Raw genomic sequence first — 6,144 nt, forward strand, 5'->3', positions numbered from 1 at the left:
GCGGCGGGGTATTTAAGAGGAGGGCTGCTTGGGGGAGGGGGCAAGGCGGCGGGGGCAGGGGAGTCCGGCTCGGACTCCTGTCCGGCGGCGGCGCGGCGCGGGGAAGGCGGCGGCGGTGGCGCGGGCCGGCTTGGCCCGGCTGGGCCTTTGGCTTAGTCGGGCGCGGGAATTTTTTTAAATAACTCCGCCGAACTAAGAAAAATCCTAGAAAAATAAATAAAAATCTAAAAAATGCCAAAACAAATTTTCACCATCTAAATAAAATATTTAGAACAAAATGAACATTTTCTTGGCCCTAAAAATGCAATTTTGAAAACATGCAATTTTTCCTAAATTCAAATAAAATAGCAAAAACTCCAAAATAAAACTTATTTGATTATTTTATTAAATCCTCAATATTTATTTATTTAGGGAAAGTCATTTTATTCCCTTTCTCATATATTTATAATTTAAATAATTGAAGATAAAATAAATAAAATCAAATGATCCTATTTTAAAAATTCGAGAAAACTCAAATTTGAAAAGAACGAAATCCCCAACTCTCTCCGAGGGTCCTTGAGTTGCATAGAATTTCCAGGATCAAACCAAAAGCAAACAAAATATGATATGCATTGATGATCTAGTGTATAACATTCCAAATTGAAAATTTGGGATGTTACGAACCTACCCCCCTTAAGATGAATCTCGCCCTCGAGATTCGGGTTGGCTAGAAAATAGGTGTGGGTGGTCCTTCAGCAGATCTTCCTCTCGCTCCCAGGTGCCTTCATCCTCGGTATGGTGGCTCAACTGAACTTTGCAAAACTTGATAACCTTGCTGCGGGTGACTCGGCTGGCATACTCAAGAATCTTGATTGGTTTCTCCTCATAGGTCAAATCACTGTCCAACTGAATCGCTTCCAGCAGCACTGTAACTCTCAGCGGTATATCAGCCATCTCCACGTGGCACTTCTTCAACTGGGGAACGTGGAACACATCATGGACTCCTGACAATCCTTCGGGCAACTCCAACTTGTAGGCAACTTCTCCCATACGTTCCAAAACTTTGTATGGTCCTACAAAACGTGGCGCTAACTTTCCCTTAACTCCAAATCGCTTAACTCCTCGAAGTGGAGATACTCCAAGATAAACTCGGTCTCTGACTTTGTAAATTGTCTCCTTGCGATTAGAATCTGCATAGCTCTTCTGCCTAGACTGGGCTACCTTGAGCCTATCGTGAATCAACTTCACCTTCTGTTCAAACTCCTTAATCAAATCTAGTCCAAACAACTGGCGGTCTCCAACTTCATCCCACGATAATAGGGTCCTACACCTCCTTCCGTACAAGGCTTCGAAAGGGGCCATCTTTAAACTGGATTGATAACTGTTGTTGTAAGAGAACTCTCATATGGCAAATTGTCGTCCCAACTAGATCCATAATCTAGCGCACAAGCTCTCAGCATATCCTCCAAAATCTGATTGACTCTCTCGGTCTGTCCATCTGTCTGCGCGTGAAAAGCTGTACTGAACTCTAGTCTGGTACCCAAAGTTTCGTGCAACTGATTCCAGAACTTTGAGGTAAACTGGGTTCCTCTATCTGATACAATGCTCCTCGGAACTCCATGCAGACATACGATCCTGGTCATGTATATCTTAGCCAACTTAGTACTGGTGTAAGTAGTCTTTACTGGGATGAAATGAGCTACCTTCGTCAAACGATCGACTACAACCAAAATCGAGTCATAGCCTGAACGAGTCCTGGGCAATCCCGTGGTAAAATTCATGCCTAGCTTATCCCACTTCCATTTGGATATTGGCAATGGCTGTAATAATCCTGCTGGCTTTTGATGTTCTGCCTTCACTCTCTGACAAACATCACATACTGCTACATACTCCGCAATATCCTTCTTCATTCCGGTCCACCAGAAAGTATCCTTCAAATCCAAATACATCTTGGTATTTCCTGGGTGAATCGAATATGGTGAATCATGGGCCTCTTGGAAAATCAACTTCCTGATCTCCGGGTCATTAGGCACATAAACGCGGTCCTCAAACCATAAGGTATCATGCTCATCCTCACGAAATCCTTTAGCTTTTCCTTTGCTCCTCTTCTCCTTTATAGAGGCAATCTCCTTGTCAGTCTTCTGAGCTTTCTTGATCTTATCCATCAAAGTAGACTGAATCTCCAATGCTGCTACATAGCCTCTCGGAACTATCTCCAAACATAGCTCATGAAGATCCTCGGCTAACTCCTTTGGTAACTCTTCGGTCATTAGTGTGTTGACATGGCTCTTACAGCTCAACGCATCAGCTACTACGTTAGCCTTTCCGGGATGATAATGTAATCTCATATCATAATCCTTGATGAGCTCCAACCATCTCCTTTGCGTGAGATTCAACTCATTCTGCGTGAAAATGTATTTCAAACTCTTGTGATCCGTGTACACTTCACAATGGTTTCCGATGAGAGAATGTCTCCAAGTCTTCAATGCATGCACTACGGCTGCCTACTCCAAATCATGTGTGGCATAATTCAACTCATGAGGTTTCAGCTGTCGTGAAGCATACGAAACAACTCTTCCCTCCTGCATAAGCACCGCTCCAAGTCCTCGACGTGAAGCGTCGCAATACACCTCATAATCCTTGCTCTGATCTGTTAGAATCAACACTGGTGATGTAACCAAACATTTCTTCAACTCCTGGAAACTGGCCTCACATTCCTCAGTCCAATTGAACTTGGTATCCTTCTTTAATAACTCTATCATGGGCTTCTCAATCTTCGAGAAATTCTCAATGAATCTCCGGTAGTATCCTGCCAGTCCAAGAAAACTCTGGATCTCTCCAACTGTCGTTGGTGCTATCCAATTTTTCACAATGACATCCTTGGTGGGATCTACTGCTATTCCTTCTCCGGATATAACATGTCCGAGGAATCCAACTTCCTTCAACCAAAACTCACATTTGCTGAACTTTGCATATAACTGATGTTCTCTGAGCTTCTCAAGTACCAAACGCAAATGCTCCTTATGCTCCTCTTCGTTCCTCGAGTAGACCAAAATATCATCACTGAACACTATGACGAACTTATCCAGAAACTCCATAAACACCTTGTTCATCATGTTCGTGAAATATGCAGGTGCGTTAGTCAGCCCAAATGACATAATGGTATACTCGTACAGCCTGTACCTTGTGGTAAAAGCCGTCTTAGGTATATCCTGCTCTCGGATCTTCAACTGATGGTACCCTGATCGCAAATCGATCTTGGAAAATACCTTAGCTCCTTGTAATCGGTCAAACAGATCATTGATCATCGGCAGTGGGTACTTGTTCTTGATTGTTACTGCATTCAATCCTCGATAATCAACAACCTTCCTCAATGATCCATCCTTCTTCTCCACTAGAAGCACTCGTGATCCCCAAGGTGACGAACTTGGGCGAATATAGCCTTTATCTAGTAACTCCTTGATCTGCTTCTTAATTTCCTCCAAATCGTTTGCGGGCATCATGTACGGTCTCTTAGATATCGGCCCTGTGCCTGGCAAAAGCTCAATCAAAAACTCAATATCTCTGTCTGGTGGCATGCCTGGAAACTCCTCTGGAAATACGTCGGGGAAATCCTTCACCACTCGTACTTCCTCCTGTACAACTCCTGATAAGGAATTTACTCGAGTCCTCTTCGGCACATGCCGATATACATACTTGACCTTCTTCCTTCTGGCGTGGTAAGCAAAATTGACTTACTGACGCATTCAATGTTCCATCCATACTTAGATAACCAATCCATGCCTAATATCACATCCAATCCTTGCGATCCCAATACTATTAGGTCCGAGGGAAACATGTCGTTACCAATCCTTAATGGTAACCGATCACACCATAGACTAGCCATATACTCTACTCCAGGCGAGGTTACTAACATGGGTGACCTAAGGGCTTGGGTTGGCAGTTTATACTTATCCACAAATCCCCTTGAGATATATGAACGCGATGCACCAGTATCAAAAGAATGAGTGTAGTAAATGACTTAACCAAAAACTTACCTATTACTGCATCTGGCTGAGCTTCAACCTCCTCCACATTAATGTGGTTCACCTGTCCCCTATTGAAAGGGTTCGGCTTCTTCCCTAAGCTTCCATTGCCATTTCCATTCTGGGCTTCAGGACATTAATTGGCATAATGTCCGTTCTTCTGACACTTATAGCAAATGACTTGGCTCAGATCTTTCTTGGCTGGTGTTGACGGGTGGGTACGGTTCTAGCTGTTGCTTCCTCCATTCCCGTGACCATTCTTGGGCCATTATGATTATGCATGCTACCCCCTCCATGGGTATGCTGGAAATGTCCTCCCGATTTCAGGGTAAAATGTGGCTTCTGCTGAGCTCCAGAATTGTACTTCCCTTGTCCATACTTCCTCTTGCGGTTCTCAATCTGCTGCTGCTTCCCTTCAATCATAAGAGCACGGTCTACCAACTCCTGGTAGTTGTTGAAAGTTGCTACCATCAACTTCATGCTCAGCTCATCATTCTGTCCTTCCAGAAACTTGTCCTGCTTAGCTGCATCCGTAGCAACGTCATCTGGGGCATAACATGCTAGCTTACTGAAGTCATCCACATACTGGCCAACTATCTGTCCTCCTTGGCACAAGTTGCGAAACTCACGCTTCTTCATGGCCATAGCTCCTGCTGAAACATGGGCAATATGGAAAGCCTGCTGAAACAGATCCCATGTGACAGTGTCAATAGGATAAGTGGCTATGAAATTCTCCCACCATGATGCTGCGGGTCCTTCAAGCTGATGTGCGGCAAAATGCACCCTCTCCGCATTTGTGCATCCTGCAGTGGTGAACTCCCTTGCTGTCTTGCTAAGCCAATCATCTACAACAATCGGCTTGGTGCTAGTGGAGAACACCGGTGGATTCAGCCTAAGAAAATGGGTTACGTGATCAACAGGTGGTGGTGGGTTGTTGTTGTTGTTGTTCCCCTGATTCTGGTTCTGGACTAGCAATTGCATCAAGGCATTCTACTGCTGGATCAACTGAGTGAGCTCCGGTGGGAAAGCAAATCCATTGTCACGTCTCGGAGGCATCTGAGGGTTTACAAGAGATGAGAATATAGAATAGAATGAGGTCTAGAGAGAAAACACTACCCATATGCACATGAGACAAATTCAAACAAAAATCACTTCATTCAACCAAACAAGGGCATACAACGGTCTAACTATCGTTACAAAAGTGCTCGGACTATACTAGATACATGGGGGAATACTACTACTGTTATGGAGGTCGACTAGAAAAACTGCTCCGATGAAGACTCAATGATATCTGCTCCAGCTTCATCAACATAGTCATCACCGCTATCATCTGGGTCCGAGTCGGTGTCGTCGATGATGATGTAGTTCTCTGGACAGGTGCAATCTTCGTCTTCTCCTCCAGTCGCGGGAATTCCCATGAATACTTTCAGCTTCTTCTTGAGATCATCGTTCTTCTCTACTAGTGTTGCTATTTCCTCCTCATATCCATCGCGTGTAGACTTAAGTTCTTCCTCTAGCTCCGTGATCTTGGTCATGGCTTTCTTCAGGTATATCATGCCTGCGCACATCTTGTTCTCCTAGTGTCGTATGTGCTGGTTTAACTCCTGGATGAAAGCTGCAATTGATCTATCCTTCCTGGTGTTGATCATCTCCCATTGGTCATCTCGGCACCCACAAATCTGTTAGATAGTATCCTTGAGATCCTTGTGGTAATTTTCTCCAATGTGTCCCATGGTGATGTGAGCTGCCATGCTCTTACCTAGACTCCAGGTTGGTGCATCAAAGGAAAACTCTATGGGCTTAGTGACGGGCATGAACGTCCTTCGTGGAACTTGAACTTGAATCATCCAGCGCTCCTCTTCAGGTAAAGTGGCGTTGTAGGTCCCGGTGAAGCTTGGTACTCCGATGTTCAGGTATCTAGTGACTTCCTTCAAGTGGCGTCCAAAGGGTGTATCTTCATCCGGTTGCGTGAACTTGTTCCTTGCATCCGCCATCCTAAAAGAGTAGAAAACATGAGCAGTCAGAAATGAGAAGAGTGAGTAGTGATCTAGGCCTTTAGCTTAGTGGTCGTGTCCGACAGTCAGTGTGTGCTCTAATACCATCTTGTCGCGACCAGGCCTCAAACAGTCTAATCTCTGTG

The sequence above is a fragment of the Triticum dicoccoides genome, chromosome 6B, assembly GCF_002162155.2.
Source record: "Triticum dicoccoides isolate Atlit2015 ecotype Zavitan chromosome 6B, WEW_v2.0, whole genome shotgun sequence".
NCBI classification, from domain to species: Eukaryota; Viridiplantae; Streptophyta; class Magnoliopsida; order Poales; family Poaceae; genus Triticum; species Triticum dicoccoides.